The 25042-nt window shown below is 35.8% G+C and overlaps 1 long non-coding RNA gene across 2 annotated transcripts; it reads right to left on the minus strand.

Moving 5' to 3' along the window:
- Positions 1-4601: 4601 nt before the first annotated feature.
- LOC129639381 (uncharacterized) lies at positions 4602-25042 on the minus strand. Of its 2 annotated transcripts, XR_008708370.1 has the most exons (5): positions 22197-25042; positions 21944-22088; positions 20274-20373; positions 8130-8275; positions 4603-5324 (listed from the first exon to the last, which is right to left on the minus strand). It is a non-coding gene; the product is annotated as an uncharacterized LOC129639381 (long non-coding RNA). The 2 variants fall into 2 exon arrangements; XR_008708369.1 differs by having other exon boundaries at positions 4602-5324; positions 21944-25039.

A 25042-nucleotide genomic window follows, 5' to 3' on the forward strand; every position in this document is an offset into this window, starting at 1 on the left:
AGTGTGGAATAATGATATATTAAATAGATAATGGATGCAAGGTTGAGAGATAGAGACTGTCTTTTTCACTAAACTTTGAGTAGGGAAAACATAGTGAAACCACAGAAATCAAGCAATATTATCTTCATCAAAATCATAACATGGCTTAGTCTAGTGTGGATAAGCAATTTAGGACTTGGCAAACCTGTGAGATTTTCTAGCTATGTATTTCCTGCAAAATTTAAGAGCTGCAAAAATTCCCCATATCCAACTGGTAGTTACCCTTTCTTGGGTTGTCTGCTTATCCATTAACTTTATCAATGGAGACATGGTGGGTGAATTCTCAAGTATAAAAATAAAATAGCTTTAAAATTGAAAAAATATGTTCTTTTGAGTACTTATACACCATTGTCTGGAGATTATATGAATATTTAAAAGAATTGATATTCTGTTCTGAAATCTGGTATGTAAAGAGTACGTGTACATGAGAGAAATTGCTCAGGTATTCACAGTAAAAACTCTAGAAATTTAATAGCTTTCTTACCAAAACAATGCAAGATCAAAGCAGACATGAAGATCTCTTCTGGGAATTTTATAACATAGCCTTAAGGACAGGAATGATTTTTAGGGAGCTGATGACTTCATTAGGATTTCCAGACCCATTATTCTTTTATGCAGAATTATTACCACAGTAAAAATAATCTGAGCATGAACTATATAGCATAGATTTTTGGAATGGCTGTGTTTTAGTCAACCTCTCTATATTTTAAAGAAATACTTTTTTAAAAAGGTCAATATCAGTACCTCTATTCTTTGTATTATAATGAATGGAACCGGCTCTTTAGATTTTGGATAAAGCAGGCCACAAACTCAAAAGACTATATTTTTTTCAGAGGAAGAAATTAACTGAATACTTTGAACTCTAATTGCAAATCAAATATTTTGAATACTCATATGCACACAGAGGTAGCAATAAAGCAACTTCATTTTCTAGATTCCTTGGTTTCACTATAGAATATACCAGATTAATCTGATAAAATCCTAACTAGAACTATGGCTTAAAGAAAACATAAAAATAGCAGTTACTATTTCTGAACACTTGTGTATTTCTTTTCATTTTCATTTCTATTAATCACAAAACAATTGGCACAGGCAATTTTAATCAGACTTGCTCAGCCAGGTATTAAACAGCAGAGAAAGGGAGAGCGGGTCTAGATCAGCTCTCTACACAGTACTCGCTATCCACTGTAGCTGTTTAGAATTTACAGGCTGACAGGGTATGGCTATTGGAGAAAACATACTACCTACCATATGTGCATATTACCTGCACAGAAACTAATTATTTTAATGTGAAATATGAAAAATGATAGTACTGCCTAATTTAAAAGTGCCATTTTAAAAATAAAAATGCAATTGTTATATAACAACTGACCCTGGAGGTATAATTGCTTCAGACCCAAAGGGCTTCTCAAACCTTTTTCAGGGAAATATTTTTACTAACTCAATAATCTATTTCAGTGTCCTTCAAGTACTGTCTGATATATAACCTTCTTCGTGTGATTTAATTTCACTTTAGAGCCTCCAGAAAGCACATGACCTATAAAATTAAGATAAAAGTTATGTGACTACATCAGAACAGAGACATTAATAAGCAGAAATTTGTAGAGGAAAAGATTTAGAGGCTACATATCTTCCATTTGGTTATGTCATGTTCTTTTTCAAAAGCTTGAACTTTTTTAAACCTTAGCTTGAAATATTAAATCCTAGGATTTAGACACCTTCATTTTCTTGTGCTATAACAGGCACTCAATAAATATTTATTGAATGAAATCAGAGATGAGAAAATTTTGTATACTGAGGTTTTTAATACAAACCTCAATTGTATTTAGAATACAATTTAGAGCTACTTATATTTTCTTAAGAAACAATTATATTTGTGGAATTTTTCTTAGGGGGGGAAATAGTACTCCATTCTGTTTTAAAATTTAGAACAGGGAGCATAAAGTGTGTTCTTACTAAATGAAAAATGTACTTATATTTTCTATGTTATAGTCAGTACAAGGAGAAAACTCACAAAGCAGGAAAAGAAAAGGTGGAATATTTAAAGAGATGAAGTTAGGGGCCATGGGAAGAGAAAGTGATCAAGTCATGCACACGGAAACACATCCTGATGCAACAAACCCACATGGGATTCATTGTAATACCAAACCCAGAGAGCATGTCATTCAGTTCCCCGACAAGGAACATGACTGTCCTATATCAAAGTGGCTCTCAGACTAGTAGTAGAGTAAGAATATAGAATAATGCACTATTGTAATCCAGATCTGCACAAAATCTGCGGAACCTTAGGAGAAAAAAAGTCACTCTCTGGAAGATGCAGGGAAGATACGACAGAAGTGATGTTTTGCTGAGCCTTGAGCTGAGACAGGACTGGTATCAAAAGGGGGAAATAAAGGCAGAAGACTGACCCTAAAGATTTATGTGGTTGGAATAAAAGGTGAATGTATGACAGGGGAGGATAAAGAGAGTCAAGTTACAGGAACCGATGTTTGAACATCATTTCAGAGTGACTCCTATGTCACTGCATTGATAAGAAGAGTGGACCAATTAAAATACAATTTTTGAAGATGGAGCCCAGGAAAGGATATTTGTAACAAGCTCTCCTAGAGATTGTAGTGAGCTTCCCTGGTAGATCAGACAGTAAAGAATCTGCCTGCATTGTGGGAGACCTGGTTTGATCCCTGGGGTGGAAAGATCCCCTGGAGAAGGGAATGGCTACCCACTTTGGTATTCGTGCCTGGAGAATTCCATGGACAGAGGAGCCTGGTGGGCTACAGTCCAGGGGTCACAAAGAGTCAGACAGTTGAGCGATTAACTCTTTCAGACTGTAATGTGCAGCTATATATATATATATATATATATATATATATATATATATTTGAGAAACACTGCAGTGGGTGACTGGAAGTCAATGAATATTTTCCAGTGAGGAAATGGCAAAATTAGATCCATTTTAGGAAAATAACTTTGGCCTGGAGAATGGAGAGAGAATGAGTCTGTGTGTTTAAGACTTTGAAAGACTAGATAGCACTCAGCATTGTATCGGAACACACTTGTATTCACTGAAAAAGACATGTAGACAGACACACTAAGGAAGAGACCTTTTTTTTACTAATGTTAAGACTATTTGAAATTCTTGATTTAAACTCTTATTGAACGTTATAACCAAGCATTATGAAATTTGTTTATTACCTGTTTGGGACATGGACCTAAAGAACTCAAGCCATGGGTCCTGGTTAGAAATTGTTTTAATCCCTATTTCAAATGCCTTATGAAGATTCACTGTTTACAGTTGCTCTATATCTAATTCATTCTGAAAATGGAAGAAGTTATTGGCAAGAAACAGTTATGGTAACATTATGATCTGCCAGGTTTTTTTGGTCAGATGAAATCACTTTATCTTGTTTTGGGGGTTGTATTATTATTCATTAATTGATGATTCTATGTTATTGCCCCTTGGTAAACTTTAAGTATCTATCAGTTTAAGGGAATGGGTAATTTAAAAATGCATTAAGAAATCAGATGCTTTAGTAAATGTTTCCTATATTGTTTTCAAAGTTGTTTTTTTTTCCTCATTAATAACTATTAATCTGCATAAAGTAGTATGCTTTATTTATAAGGGAATGTCCAATTTTAAAGAAATTTCAAAAAAGAATTAGGTCTACTAGTTTCTCTGAACTGTTAAAAATTATATATATGCCTAAAATTGGTACAAATTATTTTATTTAGAAGAAAAAATGATTGGTTTTTGTTTTTACCAGTGTTTCTTCCTGTTTTATATGTGTGTGTGTGTGTGTATTTTTTTTTTAAATAGGTCTGTTTAAAAAAACAAAAAATAAAAAAACAGTGACACCTATTTTTTTTTTTTTTTTAACATAGACCTGTTTAAAATAGTGACATCTAGGTGTCCAGTGATACCTCAGAAAAAAACTCGTGTGTCTCCAAAGGGATATTTTCAGCTCATATAACAGTGTGAATTGTGTGTTTTCTAGTTATTGGTTATATTATTTTAAGCCAGTATTTAATGTTTCCTAAAATATCTCTTAGACTGGATCAGAGACACTGAAAACATTTTAACTGTGATTTGTCCACTATGCCCACTCAGTAGAGAGAGTAATACTTATCTCTTTTTTCCCCCCTCCCTTCTTTTTTTTTCCCCCCACCTACCCTCCATCCCTTTCTTCTTTGATGTGAAAAGTGAGTAACAAGCTCTGACCAAAAGGAACATTCTACAGGAAAGTTATTATTACAGGAAAGTTATTATTAAAGATGAGGAAATATAATAGAGACTTGGTAAGGATAAGTGACTGTCCACATGCCCTAGATGTAGCGGGTAGAGTTAGACCACAGACTTTCTGGCTTCCTATTTCAATTCAGAATGCCTTGTTAAAGGACAATTCCCCCCGCAAAAGGCTAGTAGAAAACTGCAAAACTCGTGATATACTTGTCATAACCCACTATGGCTCTCCTTCCTTAATAACCTCTTTAGAGATCTGTGTTTCAGATCTGGGAAACAGTCTTAACATATAAGCTGGTTTTCTTAGTTTGAGGAGCATCAATCTATTTCAAGAATTTTAAACTCTTTTTCTATATATTTTTTGCATTAAAAACCCTTTGGAAAATATGGTTAAGGTTATAAATTACCTTCTCACAAAAAAGTATATACACTCATATAGCTACAATTTTGCATACCAATTTGTTTCATTTTTGTAAATATAATCAGGGAGACAAAAGGAGCTATATAGAAAGAACATAGAACAGCTTTTTGTTTTTACGTGTAAGATTCTTCTTTTCTCTAAAGTAGCTTTGTTATATGTGAAAGATAAAAATGTCACCTGAATGATATGAAATGATACGGATAAGATTAACATTAACAATCACTTTAGTAGTGTTTCAACCTTGCAAACTCTTAAGGAAAATATGGGTTCACAAAAACACTAAAAATCTGAATTATGCTTTATAAAGGAAAACAATTAAACTCACAACTTTTCTTTGAAATTTACACAGTATGACACGTTATAAATGTAAGGCTTTGAGAAAAACAGTAAAAACTCGTGACCTCATAATCATGACCCCCCCAAAAAACAGACATAGCACAAAATTTAATTTTTTAAAGATAAAAATGGCATTCACTTTTTATGAAAGAGAAGAGGTTTCACCATCCCTGCCAAGATCTTGGGTAATTGTGCAGCAATAACCTCAGACATCATTTCTGGAAATGCAACACTCAGTGCCCGGGACTGGATAAATGTATTCAAGCAGTACAGATGAAGTTGTTTGACAAGCTGTTGGTTTAACAAATGGATAAGAAACATGTAAGGAAAATAATAAATTTCTAAACTATGTAAACATCAAAGCTTATTTTTCTAATAATAGAAATGCTTCAGATGTTGTTTTTTACCAAAATGAAAAAACTCCCTCCATTTCCAGAATAATATATAAAATATTACATACATATGATGAAACATACTAATATATAGAAAGATTTAAAGAAATGAAAGTATTCTGTAATCCTATTGGATAAGCAGTGTGAACATTTGGTATATTTCAAGTTTTTCTGTTTACACATACTCAAGTATATGCATAATATATATATGCATAATAATAATAATATATATGCATATGTATTTCCATAAATGAAATTACTTTATAGTCTATTTCTTAATCCAGCTTTTCCCACATAACAATAGGCAAACTCTTCTATGTCAGTACAAACAACCCAACCTGATTCATTTTAATCTAACTTTTTTTTGGCCACACCATACTGCATGCGGGATCTTAGTTCCCCAACCAGGGATCAATCCCACACCCCCTGCACTGGCAGCACAGAGTCTTAACCACTGTGCTGCGAGGAAAGCATCATTTTAATTTAATTTTAATTCTGTCAAAATAATATTTTGCACATATTTTTGAAAGTCAGATAGTACTGCAAGACCTACAGGAGCAAAAACACAGATGCAACCACTTTGAATTCCTTTAGTTTGGGTCATTTGATATTTACCTCTGTATTTCTAATAAATTATATTTCCCAAAGTTTACATTATTAAGATCCTATTAAATAAGGATTTAGCTTTCTTGTATTTTACACCCATCTCCTCAACTACACATACTTTCTCTTCTTCCTATTCTCTATATAGATATATCTCAATGTTGGACTAAATCAATATCTAGCATTTATATTATAAAAATTTTTATTGTTTCTTGCTGGATTACATTTCCTTTCCTATATGAGTTACTTTAATTTTGCTAGTGCTAATCACCTCATGTTTCTCTGCTTTTTTTGTTTGTTTTTTTCTATATTTATCACAAAGCCATAGTCAAATTCTCTGACAGAATTGTAAAAACTTACTTCAGTATGTTCATACGATTAGTAGTATCTCAAATCTAACTTTTTTTTTTTTCTTGGTGCTAGTACCCTGAAACCCTGTGCATTAGTTACTGTGCTGGGACACCCCTTTGCGTCTCTCCTGGGTTGAATCTCATACTCCTTTGGCTTACGCCAGGGTTCTGTTGTAAGAAATCCTGCAGATGCCCTTGAGAAAGGCTGTATTTGAGGTAAGGTCTAGGAGACCTTGAAAGTCTGAAAATACTTTCATGATGCCATCATATTTGTTTGATGGTTTGGCTGGTACAAAATTCTTTGAAGATTTTTCTTTCCTTCAAAATTCTCCATTATTTTCTGGGTTCCAGTATTTTTGTTGAGAAGTTCTACAACATTCCGAATCCTGATGATTTGATGTGACTTGCTTCTTTTTTCACTGGTATATTTTAGGATACCCTCTTTATTCTGGGTATGCTGAAATTTTACAATAATGTGCCTTGGTTCAATTGGGTTGAGTCTGTACACTGGGCCCTTATGCTCAGAAAATTCATATCCTTCAGTTCTAGCAACGTTTCTTTTAAGACTACTTATGCAATTTCCTCTCCTTGATTTTCTCCACCCTCTCTTTTGGAGATAACTACGAACTGGAAAATGAAGCCCTGTGGATTCATCCCCTAAATTTGCTCTCTCTCTAAATTTTCATATCTTTTTCTTTTTTGTTACTTTTATCTGAGTTTTCCTGAGATTTATATTTTCTGAGCTTTCTATTTATATTGAATTTTTAATTTATGCCCTCCTTTAATTATCCAAAAGTATTTTCTCACTAAGTGTTCTTTTTAAAATGTTTTCTAGTCTTTTTTCATGGATGCACCATCATTCTTATTTCTGTGAGTAGTTTAATTTTTGATGCTTTCTTCTGTTATCTGCACTGGAGCTTTTTCCTTCAAGTTACATTTTTTTTTCTGTTTATTTTGTTCTCTGCCTTACATTTGAGAGACTTTATCTAAATGGCTAATAATTCTTGGCTGTTCACATTCAGCAGTGAGGCCTCATATTTGATCTAATGAGCAGAGAGATTTTTATGCCTCTATTATTTTAGTGTTTCTGAACACAGTAATGATAAGAGTTTGTATGCAAATGCTGGATTAATTTCCAGAATTGTATTGTAATTGTAATTTCCAGAACCCTATATATTTATCCAGTTTGGTGTTAGGCATTTCTAAGGGTTTTTTTTTTTTTTTTTCCTTCATGTATAAGCAGTGAGGCATACATATCTTAAATACTTGCCTAATTATTTAAGATAAACCCTAAAAAGTGGGAATATGAAAAGAATGCAACCTTTAACTATTGCCACACACTGCTAGATTGTCCATTAGCATTGTTGCTGACTTATAACTCCACCCAAAATGGTATGAGAGTCTTTTTCTCCACATCCATATCTTTGCTTTTCCAGTTTACATAAAATATTTTCTAACTTAAGACAAGAACATTTTGGAGCATTTTCAAGAATATGTATCACAATTCCTATCAACCATTACATTACTCTCAAATTTCACAAATACTAGTAAAAGGATATTTCAGTGATCTATACTGAAAATGAAAAAAGCACAATATAAATTGTGAGCAGTATGATGCAAGTACTGTTTTAAAGTGTAAGTATAAACATAAATTTGACGAACACACATGAAGTAAAACTTGTACTTCACACTAAAGTAATAGATAGAATTCAGAGAATAATCACTGATATTCTAAAAACCAAAATACTTACCTCATGCAAGTTATCAAGAAGTTTTGTAAGCTGTGAGCTAGGGACAACTCCTTTTTGCCTCAAACCAATTGCCTTGATGAGCTCTCTAATGTAACTTGATCTCATCTCTTCAAACTGGTTTTGACTTCTTAGTCCTTCTAAAGGAACTGTAAGAAGATAATTATAAATGGCAGTTATGTTTAAAAAGATGACACTAGCACTTTATAATATAACTTTCTGAACTGTACAGTGATCTCTTTTGATACGCAACTCTAGAAACAAATATCTAAATAGAAAAGAGTGCTACTAACAGTTTTAGGACATGTAAAACTTCTAGTTCTTTTGAAGAATATGGTAACAACAACTAGGTAAGTTAAAGAACATCTCAGCTTATTTTAGAGCCATATTAATGGATTATGCATTTGACTTAGCATCTGCTCAAAAGAGCATCTGACATTATTGTACATTCCTGCCTCAAATATTTAGTTTAAGTTTACAACTACACATATGCTGCATCTTTTTTGTTTTTTGTCTCCTGACTATTGATACAAGAGAAAGTCATTGATGTTTGAATTTTCTCTTATATTCAGCCACTTGGCTATACTCTATTTTATTTATGTATTCATTTATTAATATTGTTAAATCTAACAGTTTGTGTTGGATTATCCTTTTTTTTTTTTGGTATACGACAATACCACACTCAGATAATACCCTTATTTTTTCCTTTCCAACAGTTGTAGCTGTCATTTCTCCTTCATGGTTCAATACATTGGTTAAGTCTTCCAGAACAATATTAAATAATAACAGTAATGGTAAATACTTAAATTTTGTTGCTGATTTTATTGATAAATGCCTGTCGTTTCCATTATGATGTTAACTGGTAATTCACACTTCTACCTCAGAAACCTTTAATTCATACATCCAAATCTTAGGCACAACGTCTTACTGTAGCCCATTCTCTTGTTTCCACTACGTAGTCAATAAACCTACAGCCTTTCTCCTAAGTCTTTCTGGTTCTTCTGTTGTGACCTGTCTGAGATGTCCTGGTTGGTTTCTTTAGCAACTGTATTACCAGAACTCCCAGCTCCCTTATTTCCTCTTACTTGGGTCGCAGCTGTCCCACAAACAAATCTTCAACCATAAGTGAAGTTTCCACAACTATATCCAGATTACTGAAAGAAAAATCACATAATCTATGGATTTATGCATCTAGATATTTATGATCTTCACCTTTAGCAATATTTCTAGAGAGAAGTGTACTTCATTTGAGTAAAGTCAACTCTATGTCTCCAGCAAAGGTAGATAAATAAAGCTTTTAAAAAACCTCTTTCTTTATTCCCTGTATCCCAACAGACCTTGACTTCTACTTCCCTTGGAAAAAGAAGGCCAGAGATAATAAGCCAATAGAAACTAAGAGTTAACTCTGGTTTAGAGTCTTCAAGAGCTCAGATCCTCAGTATAAAAGGGACTTATGTAATTTGGGCAATAGGACACTTTTGCGCCAACTGAAATCTTAACTCTATGTATATCATGTTGAAGCCTGTCTTGACATCAATGACTTTCTCTTGTATCAATAGTCAGGAGACAAAAAACAAAAAAGATGCAGCATATGTATAGTTGTAAACTAAATATTTGAGACAGGAATGTACAATAATGTCAGATGCTCTTTTGAGCAGATGCTAAGTCAAATGCATGATCCATTAATATGGCTCTAAAATAAGCTGAGATGTTCTTTAACTTACCTAGTAAACTTAACTGTATGTGTATCATAACATATAGTGTTATAACATATAGTATCATAACCTATTCCCTTTACTTCATATAGCACCTATTTTAAACATCCATAACTCTTTTTAACAATCCCAACCAATTTTCACATCTCCCTCACTCTTCACCATGACTATAAAATTATTTTTTCTTCTGATTACTGAAGTATTGTTTTCTCATTGAGCTGGAAAACTAGCAACCCAAAGCCTTCGACACTGTCCATCTACCTGTTGAGGACCAGACTTGAAGCAATTATCCTTACTTCAGGAAAATCAGGCCTAATCTCATCCTGCCTCACACTATTAGTATCAACCACTAACAACATGCTCCCAGGATATGATCATCTAATCACTAGGCTCTCATCCTATGCTCCTGGGATATCTCTGAAAATTATTCTCCTTTCTACTCTCTTCCTTAGATTTCAGATCTATGATGAACCAGCTGTAAAGAAGTTATTTCTATTTTATTTGAGCTCTTTATATTAATTCATTGTTTTCTTAATTATTACTCAGCATTACATGACTGGAGAATTTTCTCTGAGATTCTTATTGATTCCATATGTGGGTTTTCAGCATTTCTTGTAAATATATTAGTGGCAAGTGGGAGAGAGTGAGTCAAGGGCAGTTAGCAATATGCTTGCTATTTTAGATGAGAATACTTTAAAAAATACTTATTTTTGATTTAGTTATTTAAAAATAGTGTGTATCAATTAGAAAAATTTTGAAAAATACCGAAAATACCAAGAAAATTATAAGTCACCTGAGCTCCTACAATCCAATAGTTTGGGATATTTAATAATATTATATTGAGAATATTTACATAATCAAATCATTCAAAATTGTTCATATATGAATGTTTTAATTCTCACGTAAAATTTAATATCACAGAAATGTGTAGTAAATGCAAGTTATTTAATTATTTTATCATTCAACACTTGCATCATGCAACATCATGCAATATTTTACTAATATAAACAATACTTGCACTCATCTCACATGCTAGTAAAGTAATGCTCAAAATTCTCTAAGACAGGCTTCAACAGTACGCGAAATGTGAACTTCCAGATGTGCAGGCTGGATTTAGAAAATGCAGAGAAACCAGAGATCAAATTGCCAACCTCAGCTGGATCATGGAAAAAGCAAGAGAGTTCCAGAAAAACATCTACTTCTGCTTTATGGACTATGCCAAAGCCTTTGACTATGTGGACCACAAGAAACTGGAAAATTCTTGAAGAGATGGGAATACAAGACCACCTGACCTGCCTCTTGAGAAACCTGTATGCAGGTCAGGAAGCAACAGTTAGAACGGGACATGGAACAACAGACTGGTTCCATGAAAAGGAGTACGTCAAGGCTGTATATTGTCATCCTGCTTATTTAACTTATATGCAGAGTACATCATGAGAAACGCTGGGCTGGAGGAAGCACAAGTTGGAATCAAGATTTCCGGGAGAAATATCAATAACCTCAGATATGCTGATGAAACCACTGTTATGGCAGAAAGCAAAGAAGAACTAAAGAGCCTTCTGATGAAAGTGAAAGAGGGGAGTGAAAAAATTGGCTTAAAGCTCAACATTCAGAAAACTAAGATCATGGCATCCAGTCCCATCACTTCATGGCAAATAGATGGGGAAACAGTGAAAACAGTGACAGACTTTATTTTGGGGGGCTCCAAAATCACTGCAGATGGCGACTGCAACCACGAAATTAAAAGACACTTGCCCCTTGGAAGAAAAGCTATGACCAACCTAGACAGCATATTAAAAAGCAGAGACATTATTTTGCCAACAAAGGTCCATCTAGTCAAAGCTATGGTTTTTCCAGTAGTCATGTATGGATGTGAGAGTTGGACTATAAAGAAAGCTGAGTGCTGAAGAATTAATGCTTTTGAACTGTGGTGTTGGAGAAGACTCTTGAGAGTCCCTTGGACTGCAAGGAGAACCAACCAGTCCTTCCTAAAGGAAATCAGTCCGGAATATTCATTGGAAGGACTGATGCTGAAGCTGAAACTCCAATACTTTGGCCACCTGATGGGAAGAACTGACTCATTGGAAAAGACCCTGATGCTGAGAATGATTGAGGGCAGGAGGAGACGGGGACAACAGAGGATAAGATGGTTGGATGGCATCACCAACTCAATGGACATGAGTTTGAGTAAGCTCCGGGAGTTGGTGATGGACAGAGAAGCCTAGCATGCTGCAGTCCATGGGGTCGCAAAGAGTCGGACACTATGATGAATGTCATTTCTGATATTTAAAGGATATATTCTTATAAGTGGAACTATTAGAGTAAAAGATATTAACTTTCTTAACACTCAAAATATATATTTCTAAATTATCAACACTTCTTACTATTTATGTTGGGTGGTTGGTTCTGAGCAATTTTCATGTAGGGTAATCTTTTTTTTTAGAGAGAAAAATAAAATATCATCTCATTTTCATTTCTCCAGTTGTTAGTGAGGTTGAATAATTTTTTATTTTATTTTATTTTTTTTTTTACATTTTATTTATTTATTTAAAAATTTTTTTTTAATTTTATTTATATATATATATAAAAGAAATAAATAAAATGTAAAAAAAAACAATTATTCAACCTCACTAACAACTGGAGAAATGAAAATGAGATGATATTTTATTTTTCTCTCTAAAAAAAAAATTACCCTAAATGAAAATTGCTCAGAACCAACCACCCAACATAAATAGTAAGAAGTGTTGATAATTTAGAAATATTTATTTTGAGTGTTAAGAAAGTTAATATCTTTTACTCTAATAGTTCCACTTATAAGAATATATCCTTTAAATATCAGAAATGACATTCATCATAGTGTCCGACTCTTTGCGAATGCTTATTAGTGATTTGGTTTTATTTAAATTTTTTTTTCTGTTTTGTACTCATTTTTTTTTGCACTAAGATATATTTTCTAAGTTTGTGGTTTAAAGCCCAGTTTTAAAATATTTAGTCAGTGCTGTAACTTTATTAAGGCAAAGAGTCCTACCTAGGCAACCCCAATTTTCCCATGCTCAGAAAGCCAATGCTTTCAATTTTTTCAACTATTTATTTTGGTCTTTCCTTCTTAAGTGACATCCTTATATTGCTGTTATTTGAATTCTTAACAGTAAGGAAAATAGGGCTAAAGCTCTATTTCCATATTCCAGATCATCACCCCTATGCTGCTGCTAAGTCGCTTCAGTCATGTCCAACTCTGTGCCACCCCATAGATGGAAACCCACCAGGCTCCCCCGTCCCTGGGATTCTCCAGGCAAGAACACTGGAGTGGGTTGCCATTTCCTTCTCCAATGCATGAAAGTGAAAAGTGAAAGTGAAGTCGCTCAGTCGTGTCCGACTCTTGGCGACCCCATGGACTGCAGCCCACCAGTCTCCTCTGTCCATGGGATTTTCCAGGCAAGAGTACTGGAGTGGGGTGCCATTGCCTTCTCTGATCACCCCTATACCACAATCATATACTCACATGTGAAGAACTTCCTTTTCCTCATCTTCCTAATAAAATTTTCATAATATTTCTTAGATCAATATTTAGAGTTTATTATTTTAGCTATGTAAAATGTTATCACAGTCAAGTCATATAGAATTAACTAGGACTTCTTTCCAAGTATAATTTTTTTGTTTTACTGACAGTAAGTAACCATACCGATGGGTGTGAAGTGGTATCCACCTGTGGTTTTGTGCTTCTCTAACGATTAGTGATGCTGAGCATCTTTTCATGTGCTTGATGGCTATTTGTAAATCTTTTGAGAAATGTCTATTAAGGCCTTTATTTTTAAATTGGTTTACTTTTTGTTGTTGTTGGATTGCAGAGATTCTTTATGTCATCTGGATATTAATACTCTTACTTTATCAGATATCTTTTTCAATATTTTGACCAAATCAATGGATTAACCTTTCTTTGTGTTGGGTCCTTTGATGCACCGAAGTTTTAAATTTTGCCAACATCTATTTAGGACATCCAAAGTGGCTCAGTGGAAAAGAATCTGCCTGTAGGAGATGCAAGTTCAATCCCTGGGCTGGAAGATCCCCTGGAGAAGGAAATGGCAACTCATTCCAGTATTCTTACCTGGGAATTCCAAGGACTGAGGAGCCTGGTGGGCTACAATCAATAGGGTCACAAAGAGTTGGACGTGACTAAATGACCGAGCATGCACACAAGCACACTTCCTTCTGAACAGTGATATTTTTTCCTCTGCTTTTGAGAGGTTTTCCAACTTTCAAAATCTCTAGGCACTTTAAAATTTTATATATATGTATGTATTTTTTTCCAAGAATTCTTTTCTTTGTGTTATTCCTTTGTCATATATTCAGTATTGTTTCATGAATAGAATATGTTCTTTTACCTTTCTAAAGAAGAGAAGTGAAAGGCAAAGGAGAAAAGAAAAGATATATCCATCTGAAGGCAGATTCCAAACAATAGCAAGGAGAGATAAGAAAGTCTTCCTAAGTAAACGCTGCAAACAAACAGAGGAAAACAATAGAATGGGAAACACTAGAGATCTCTTCAAGAAAATTAGAGATACCAAGGGAATATTTCATGCAAAAATGGGCTCAATAAAGGACAGAAATGGTATAGACCTTACAGAAGCAGAAGATATTAACAAGAGGTGGCAAGAAGACACAGAAGAACTACACAAAAAAGATCTTCATGACCCAGATAATCACAATGGTGTGATCACTCACCAAGAGCCATATATTCTGGAGTGCGAAGTCAAGTGGGCCTTAGAAAGCACCACTACAAACAAAGCTAGTGCAGGTGATGGAATTCCAGCTGAGCTATTTCAAATCTTAAAAGATGATGCTGTGAAAGTGCTGCACTCAATATGCCAGCAAATTTGGAAAGCTCAGCAGTGGCCACAAGACTGGAAAAGGTCAGTTTTCATTCCAATCCCAAAGAAAGGCAATGCCACAGAATAATCAAACTACTGCACAATTGCACTCATCTCACACACTATCAAAGGAATACTCAAAATTCTCCATGTGAGGCTTCAACAGTACATGAACCGAGAACTTCCACATGTTCAACTGGATTTAGAAAAGGCAGAGGAACAACAGATCAAATTGCCAGAATCTGCTGGATCTTAGAAAAAGCAAGACAATTCCAGAAAATCCTCTACTTCTGCTTCACTGACTATGCTAAAGCCTTTGACTGGGTAGATCAAAATAAACTGGAAAATTCTTAAAGGGATGTGAATACCAGGCCAACTTCCTTCCTTCCTGCAAAAACTGTATGCAGGACAAGAAGCAACAGTTAGAACCAGACATGGAATAATGGGCTGGTTCCAAATTGGGAAAGGAGTATGTCAAGGTTGTATACTGTCACCTTGCTTGTTTAACTTTCATGCAGAGTACATCATGCAAAATGCTGGGCTGGATAAAGCACAAGCTAGAATCAAGATTGCCAGGAGAAATATAAATAACCTCAGATATGGAGATAGGGCTTTCCTGGTGGCTCAGATGGTAAAGAATCCCCCTGCACTGTGGGAGACCTGGGTTCGATCCCTGGGTTAGGAAGATCCCCTGGAGAAGGGAATGGCAAACCAGTCCAGTATTCTTACCTAGAGAATTCCATGGACAGTGGAGCCTGGCAGGCTACAGACCATGGGGTCACAAAGAATCAGACATGACTGAGCAACTTTCACTCACTCATTCACTTAGATATGCAGATGACACTACCCTTATGGCAGAAAGCAAAGAGGAACTAAAGAGTCTCTTGATGAAGGTGAAAGAGGAGAGTGAAAAAGTTGGCTTAAAACTCAACATTCAAAAAACGAAGATCATGGCATCCGGTCCCATCATTTCATAGCAAATAGATGGGGAAACAATGGAAACAGTGGCAGACTTTATCTTCTTGGGCTCCAAAATCACTGCAGGTGGTGACTGCAGCCATGAAATTAAAAGACGCTTGCTCCTTGAAAGAAAAGATATGACCATCCTAGACAGCATATTAAAAAGCAGAGATATTACTTTGCTGACAAAGGTTTGTCTAGTCAAAGCTATGGTTTTTCCAGTAGTAATTGTGGCTCAGCTGGTAAAGAATCTGCCTGCAATGCCAGAGACCTGGATTTGATCCCTGAGTTGCGAAGATCCCCTGGAGAAGAGAAGGGCTACCCACTCCAGTCTTCTGGCCTGGAGAATTCCATGGACTGTATAGTCCATGGGGTCACAAAGAGTCAGACACGACTGAGCAACTTTCACTTCCAGTAGTCATGTATGGATGTGAGAGTTGGACCATGAAAAGGCTGAGTGCTGAAGAATTGATGCTTCTGAACTGTGGTGTTGGAGAAGACTCTTGAGAGTCCCTTGGACAGCAAGGAGATCCAACCAGTCCATCCTAAAGGAAATCAGTCCCGAATATTCATTGGAAAGACTGATGCTGAAGATGAAACTCCAGTACTTTGGCCACCTGATGTGAAGACCTGACTCACTGGAAAAGACCCTGATGCTGGGAAAGATTGAAGGCAGGAGGAGAAGGGGACGACAGAGGATGAGATGGTTGGATGGCATCACTGACTCAATGGACATGAGTTTGAACAAGCTCTGGGAGATGGTGAAGGACAGGGAAGCCTGGCGTGCTGCAGTCCATGGGGTCGCAAAGAGCCGGACATGACTGGGTGACTCAACAACAACAAAGGATAGCTTTTAAATTTCTCCATGGTCTCTCTTTCCTCTAAATTATTTTTCTATTTTGTCTTTGTGTTTGATATCAAAGACCTTCCTCAGATGCCCTGGTTGTTTATTTATATTCAAGCATGGAAACTATAAAGCTGATTGCTAGTTCTGTTTGAATGAGTAGTTATTATTGACTATAAGCTTTAGTGTAGGGCATTCTGGTTGAGCTATTTCAAAGAGAAAGCCTTGCTATTAGCATATTTAGTTCTTTTTTTTCTAGCTTAATAAATTCTTTATACAAGAATCTTTCATTTTCCTATCTGGAGAATATAAACCTGGATGACAGTGTTCCAGAGGACTGGTGATTTTGGAGGGTGTTGTCTCAGCATTTGGTATATAATCTTAATCTGTTCACACTATCCCCCTTCACCCTCATCAGTGCCTGCAGTCCACCAACCCAACTGCCTTCTGTTACATCCTCTTCAGGGAATAAACCTACAATCTCTGCCTTAGTTGCAGAACAACTGCACCATTGGTGGATATTTAGAAACACATTTTCAAGAGAACTTGGTGTTTTTAATTCTACTTTCACTCTCATTAAAAAAAAAAAAAGATCACTGTTGTCACTAACTGCAAAACATGTTAGAGGTTCAGTGATACAAATCAAGGTACTTGCTTTTTGACTTTTCTTACTTCTGGCTTAGAAACCACTTTCTCATTCAGTCACATCTGACTCTTTGAGACCACGTGAACTGTGGCCTGCCAGGCTCCTCTGTCCATGGGTTCTGCCAGGCAAGAATACTGGAGCGGGTTGCCATTTCCTCCTCCAGAGGATCTTCTTGACCCAAAGACAGAACCTTGCATCTTCTGCGTCTCCTGCACTGGCAGGCAGGTTCTTTACCACTGAACCACCCGGGAAGCCCTCCACTTTCTCAGGTACACTAAATTAGTTTCTGCTTGCTGGCTTGTGGGATTTTATTGCTACTGATATTTCTTTCATTTTATTTACTTTATTTTATTTTTAAAGAAATCCCTTGACTAATAGTTTTATGTAGTTTAAAAGGAACAATGATTAAAGTGTGTATTCAACCTGCCATATTTTCCTGGGTATCTGTATTTTAATTTTTAATGGCAGATGGGTGGTTTAAATTCTTATCAAGTCATTGAACTTTTCTTTGGCCAACTTTCCTATTGCATATATTTTTTAAAAGTATTCTTTGAGATTTCTCATTTTTATTCCTTTTAGCTTATTTTTTTTTCCTTTTAGCTTATTTTTAACAAGCTAAAGTGTTTACAACTATGAGCCACTTATTTTAGGATACAATTTTAGCTAAATATTCAAACTAAGTTTTCCTCAAACATAAAGCTTCTTTTCTCAACAATATTTATTTGTTCCATACTCAAAGACTTCTAGTGTTTCCATTATAGGATACAAAGTTCTAGTATATATAGTCTGATTTGACTAAGAATTCAGAGTATGTATTTTCCACATTATTCATTATTCTAACTTTCTAATTCTCTCCCCATCCCCATATTTTTGTAATACTTACCTATTTTTTAAGATTTAAAGATGAATTTCAATAGCTGTGCCAAGTGTCTCCTCAAAATCCCATTAAAATCTGTGTAGATTTTATTACACAAATTATTACATATAATACTAAATAATTTATATATGTTTCTATACGTAGTACTATTCACTAAGTACATGATTTTCCCTTTTCTTAAAGTTGAAAATGGCTGAAAACCTTGCCTTCCATGGTATGTGAGTGGAAGTCATGTGTATCTCCCTTCCTTTCCTTACAACTGTCTTCCCTTAGCACTGCTCTAGTGATTATGGAGGCAGGTGTCAAGATGCTGCCTCCATCTGCCTGAACACCTGAGTGATAACAATGAGTCTCCCTGTAGATCTGCAGTGAAAATATAGTAAGAAGAATAAGTACTTGAAATTTTTGAAAGCTACTGAGGTTTAGGGCTTGTTTGGTTCCCTGCATAATGTAGCCTACCCATAAATACAGTATTATGTTAACGCTATCAACTAATTTGGGAGACCTAGGACCATCTATGATACATCTACTATTGAATTCATTACGACCAAGAAAAGAATTGACAGGAGTTGACTGCTGTATTATTAAAGTTCTTTCAGTTGATTGTTGGCCAGTCCCATATCAATTCCTTTGTCTACTTTGTGCTTTTTTTAATCAAATTATGCTTGAAGGTCTGTGCTCCAGATAGACTTCCCAAGGGTCGGGTAAAGGGCTATGGTTCCCTGCTGCTGCTGCTGCTGCTAAGTCGCTTCAGTCGTGTCCGACTCTGTGCGACCCCATAGACAGCAGCCCACCAGGCTCCCCCGTCCCTGGAATTCTCCAGGCAAGAACACTGGAGTGGGTTGCCATTTCCTTCTCCAATGCATGAAAGCGATCTGTGTCTGAGCACAGACTTCATGAGGTAAACTGCCTTCTTACGAGTTCAGCTTTTCTGCCTTTCCTCTTGATATGCTCCCCCGGCCCTACCATGTAAGATCCATGCCTCTAGAAGGAAATCCTTGCAGAAATCTTTTCTGAGAAAGACTCCTGTCTCACTTCCTACCTCAGGTCTTAGCTCTCTGTGGTTTCCTTTCAAATCACAATGACTGAAGGAGGAACCAATTCAAACAGTCAAGGTTGAGTCTACCTGTGTGTGGGAAGGGCACAGGAAAGGGTAAAAGGTGGAAGCAATTTAAAAAGTGTTCCACACAGACCCTGGGAGATCCATGGAGGCAGAGGGGCACATGTTCTTTGTGTGTGAGAATGAATGAATGGACGTCTGCCCACTCTTGTGGTGACCAGCGCGATTTCTTCTGGGTACACAGCTAGGGGGCATTCCCGAGCTCTCCCACAATTAGGGTGCAGTACTCTTGCCTGGAAAATCCCATGGACGGAGGAGCCTGGTAGGCTGCAGTCCATGGGGTCGCTAAGAGTCGGACACGACTGAGTGACTTCACTTTCACTTTTCACTTTCATGCATTGGAGAAGGAAATGGCAGCCCACTCCAGTGTTCTTGCCTGGAGAATCCCAGGGACGGGGGAGCCTGGTGGGCTGCCGTCTACGGGGTCGCACAGAGTCGGACACGACTGAAGTGACTTAGCATAGCATAGCATAGAACGTGGGTGGAAGATAGTTCCAGATCTAGTCTTCAAACCTTCTCTTACTCAGTGCTCATCCTCTAGTCAGATAAAATGGAAGACTCCAAGCTGATACAAAGGGTAGAGCCTCTGGATGAAAGGAGCCTGGGTTTTCTTGGCCAACCCTCTGGACTGACTGTGAGTGGTCCATAAACTGTTATTATATTATGCTACTGATTCTTGCAGTTATGTGTTGTAACTGTTAGACATATATAACTATCCTGACATAACGTGAACAGTTACAAATAAAACTGTGTGCTTTATAGAGTAAATCCTTTGTAGGGTGGGGGTGAAGGGAAGCATAGACTGTGTTTACGCAGTATTAATTAGTTTATAATAGTTAATTGGATGAATATGAAAAAGTTATTTAATCATGTTTTACCCAAAAAAAGAATAGAAACTGGCTTACTTGATGGGCTATTTTAGTATTAGGTGATAGATAAAATCTGAGAAATATGAGGTAACTTTACTATAGTCTATAGATGCTTCTCTTTTGCAGTTTCCAACTCATTAAGATTCATAACTCATCTATAATCATACAATAGTACTGTTGTTTGAGGTTTCCTTAATGAATTAAAAATTAAAAAAGCAAATCTCTTGCATTCAGTTACTTATACTCACTTGGAACTCTTCTTGGCTGACTTGAAGCTTCACAAACTCCTGTGGGATCTGCCACATGGTTAGGCATAATGAATAGAATGATGACTCCTTCATCCGCTGTCTTGCACCACACACAACACACAAAAGAAAAACCAACAGTGGAAAAAAAAATAAACACACACGGTCTTAGCTAGTTTAAGTAATTTATGAACGGTTATGAGTTTTATTTATTACCTGATTTGTTGAACATGGCTTTTTATAAACAAACTCAATATTTGGAATTTTAAACGTCTTCTAAATTTACTCACACTGATGGATTTTGAGGTTAAAAATTTTTGAAGTTGGAAGTTTATTTTAAATACACATTAACTAAGATTAATGTTGCTCTTCACTTTTACTATCACATTTTAAAAACCTAACCCAAGAAAGGAGAGCAAAGTTGTAGCAGTTAAAAATGTGGTGCTGAGAAACACTCAGAAAATATTTCTTTACTGATTTTTTTTTCCTTGTGGATAAACTATGTACAATTTCGTGTGCAATCCAATGGGAGAGTGAATTCACAGAAATTGAATAGTGTAGAATACTTTGGTGCATTCAGTTTAGAATATTCGTGTAAAATGGCTACACTGTGAATGATTTTAGAGGAAATATATGGTGATATAGAAAAGAGAACATTAGCGGCATTAAATAATTGACAAGACAAACATGAATTCTGAAATACCAAGGGCATTTACTTAAGGTATTTTCTCAGCTATGTACTGTTTTGTAGTATCTGCACTAGTCAAAGAAGTGATCAGGAATAGTGGGAAAAACAAGACAAAACTAGATTTGACTCAGGAGAGATAAAATTAATCCCAACCATCACTTGGATTCTTTGGCAAATTACGAAGTCTCCTCTGCCTTAGTTTTCTGAACTGTGAAATAAAGGGTGCTGATTCCTTACAAATTTCAAGGGACTGTGGGATAAAATAGAATAACATATGAAAGTTACCTGCAATCTCTAAAGTTTAGTAAAGTTTGGTAAGTTTAGTAAAGTTTAGTAAGTTTAGTAAAGTTTAGTATAACTTATCATTTTACATAATTCTGAGTCAACAGACTCAATTAGTTCAGTACAAATACTTTCATGAAAAGATTCTTATTCAGTTTAAAGTTATATGTAGAAAGTTAAGTATAGTAATTCCAATATAATCAAGCAAATTGGATTCAATTTTATTATCTTTCAATGTTTTAAATAAATTACCAGTCTAATTTATCCTCTAGGAAGACAAATAATATTTTTACTTTTTGAAGGTAAGTCAATACCTTTAAGCAAAATTATTCCTCGTTTACTTCATTATCTTCATTACTGCCAATGTAAAAATTTTAACTTGATAAACTAAACATTTATTTGGTCTTTAAGAAGACCAAATGTATTTCTTGATACATTTCTGAAGTTTAAGAAATTTTTATTTGTGACAACTACTATATATTGAAATAAAAGAGAAAGCTCTAAATAGCAAATCACGAATAATACATTTTTACTAATATTGTCAGTTCAAGTTATATTTTGAGGTAGTTCCAAGAAACATTTCAGGAAATTTTTATTATTTAGGACACTGGGTGTATGATCATCTACTGAAATGTAGTTTTCAAGATTATCCTACATATACACTTTTGATAATAACAACAACAAAAGTCAAGTTACTACTTACTCATTTAGTATTAGATCAGGCGCAAAATATAGCATCTGTCCACTGACACGCTTATAAGATCTCCATCCTAGTCCAAATACCATTAAACTCATCCAAGAATACTGGATGAGAGTTATTTGGTCATCAATATATAAGTTCCGAAAACCTACAAAACGAATTTAAAAATAGAATGATCCCTGTGTCAAAAATCACTATGTCAAAACCTGAAAAATAAACATTTGAAAACAGATGTAAGTAGGGTATGCTCCAATACCTTGGCCACCTGATACAAAGAGCTGACTCACTGGAACAGACCCTGATGCTGGGAAAGATTGAGAGCAGGAGGAGAAGAGGGTGACAGAAGATGAGATGGTTGGATGGCATCATTGACTCAACGGACACGAGTTTGAGCAAAACTCTGGGAGATAGTGAAGGACAGGGAAGCGTGGTGTGCTACAGTCCATGGGGTTGCAACGGATTGGACATGACTTAGCAACGGAACAACAACAACAAGGGTAATGTTTTCAGTCAAAATATTTATATACAAAAAAAATCAGGAAATAATAATAATAAAGTCAGAAAAAATTAAAAAGGATAAGAGATTGGAATTCATTAAAATTAGTCATTGTGATTTAGCATTTCTGGGAACTCGCTAATTAAATCAAACATGTATCAGTCATTCATGCAACATTTATTTATGGGGAGTCAATTATGGACCAGGCACTGTGTTAAAATGCTGCGTTACAAAGATGAGTAAGACAAAACCCTTGCCCTAAAAAGAATCTTAAAGGATAGAGAAGGTAAGAAGGAATCCACCAGGCAGTAGAGAGAGTAGGAAAACTGCCCCAGACAGAGATAATGCCTGAGCAGAAGAAAGTCAGACTGCTGAGGAATCTCAACTCTTTGGGATTTAAACATAAATTGGTTTATTTTGTGAAACCCCTGTTTTCAGTTTTGCTACCTCTAATTTTTCTTTAACAACTCTTAATTAAAGTTTGAGTGGATTCCACAGGTTTCTGATCACTTTTGCCTTCTGAAACTTAATCCAGTTTCATTTTAAACTCCCCTATGGCTTAAGAGCTTTAAAGTCTGTATGTATATGGGTGTGTGTGTGGGTGTGTGTGTGTGTGGTGTGAGTGTCCTGGTCTTTCACACCTTCACAACCTCTCCCTTTTAGATCTTTCTCTGGTTTTGGTGGCAGAGGAAGAATGGCAGGAAAAGGGCAAATGCATCGTGACTTATATAGTCAGTGTTTTTTCCCAGCTCTTTCCAATTCTCTTTTTGCCTGCTTGGGGAAAGATAACCAGTTTAGCACTGATAACGTAAAGGAGGGTAAGGCAAAGAGGTGTTTGGAGGCGTGGGCTGGTGTTGGATCATGGGTGGTCTTGCATGCCTATGAAGCAGCAAGGGGAGTGATATAGCCTGATTTACACTATGCAGGGCTCACTGGCAGCCATGTGGAGGATGTGTTCAAGGGAAAAGGACTGAAGTTAGGGAGAGAAATTGGGAGCTATTGCCAAAGGCCAGGAGAGAGATGATAAAAGCTCGAAATAAGTCAACAGGTAGGAGTAGAGAAGATAGAGCACATAGGAGAAAGTTTTAAAGAGTAAAATTAAAGAAATTGGCAACTGAATATATACAGATTGGAAAAAGAGGAAGTCAAATAGATGTTTCAGTTTTTACTTGAATGGTGCATGATGATGATAACAGCATTACTGAGACAAAATAAAGGAGAAAAAACAGGCGAGAGAGAAAATAAGTAAGCTTTGGGCCTGTTTGAGGGACCAATGGAAGATCCGTTTGCATAGGAGTTAGAGGTATGGGGACATATGGAGCAAAAGATATACAACTCTAAATTATTTGTACTTGAGTACTTGAAACAGTAAAAGTGGGTGAAATATTCCATTGAAGGTATAAAGAAAACAAACATTTTGGTAGGATCATCAACCACATTCTATAAAACTTTTAAAATAACATCTATTCCTTCTAAGACTCTGCTGAAGTCCACTTACAAAGGACCTATTTCAAGAGTCAAACTTAATTCTTTAGATCTCAAGGGTAAAAGAACTTTATTTCCTGATTTGGTTAATTATCTCAAAGTAAACAGAAAAGGCTATCTTTCCTTCATGTACTTCCTGCTATTCCCATCTTCGTATGAATAGCAGGAAGACTACTCTTTTCTTCCTGGAAATTCTTAGTCTCAGAGAGACTGAAAACAACCTTAGCACGTATTCATAATCAGCGGTACCACAGCAGGTATTTGCCCCTTTAGAGGCAGCGGGACTTCCCTCCCCCTCCCTGTCTCTTTTTCCCTCTATGCGAATAGCTTCCCATCGTTTGCAGTTTGGTCAACCAAACTACAAAAGCAAGTACCCTACGTTCCCACAAGGAAGCTGGCTAAGGCCTCTGGTTCCCTGGGTTTGTGATCTAGGTTTGATCCGTAGAATACCTACTATCTGGACTTTGAAGCCAAAAATAGTAAAACAAAGATCAAGATATGGGTAGGCTTTACTTATGATGGTGGTGGTGCCTAACGACAGTGGGATCCAATGGGGTCATTTGTGATGCTTGTCTTGGCCCTCCAGAGAGGCCTTGGTTTCTGTCTCCTCTTCAGACTTGTCCTTCTATTCAGTGAAGCCCTGACGTCTTTTCAGAAAATTCTGTTTTTCTTTTTTGTCTGGTTTTTGATAGCAGGATGTTTTTGGTTTTTAAAACTTTGTAGAGTTGGTGTTTATTGCTTACTTCCTGACTGACTCAGGTACAGAAAGACTCTCTAAAAATAACTAGCCAAGAAAAACTTGGCACGCAATTTTCATAATTCTCTCTTTATTTTCATGTCATACATGCATCTTGAAGTTCATGTTTATATATTACCTGTTTTTTTTCTTTAAATTATGAGTCACTCAATACATCTAGTATAGAAATGCCACTTGTAAACTACATACTTTATAGGCTTTAAAGAATGGGTAATTACTTCTTCCATTAAGTTTAGGATCATTTGATAAGAGATAAATAATAAAGTTTCCTAATTCCTGAAAAGCAAGACTCCCTCAAGGGAGGCACATATAGACTTGGCTTATTTGGGGTATGTTATAATATAAAAGGCAAATCTTGGTGAAA

This window comes from Bubalus kerabau, chromosome X, assembly GCF_029407905.1.
Source record: "Bubalus kerabau isolate K-KA32 ecotype Philippines breed swamp buffalo chromosome X, PCC_UOA_SB_1v2, whole genome shotgun sequence".
Classification (NCBI taxonomy): Eukaryota; Metazoa; Chordata; class Mammalia; order Artiodactyla; family Bovidae; genus Bubalus; species Bubalus kerabau.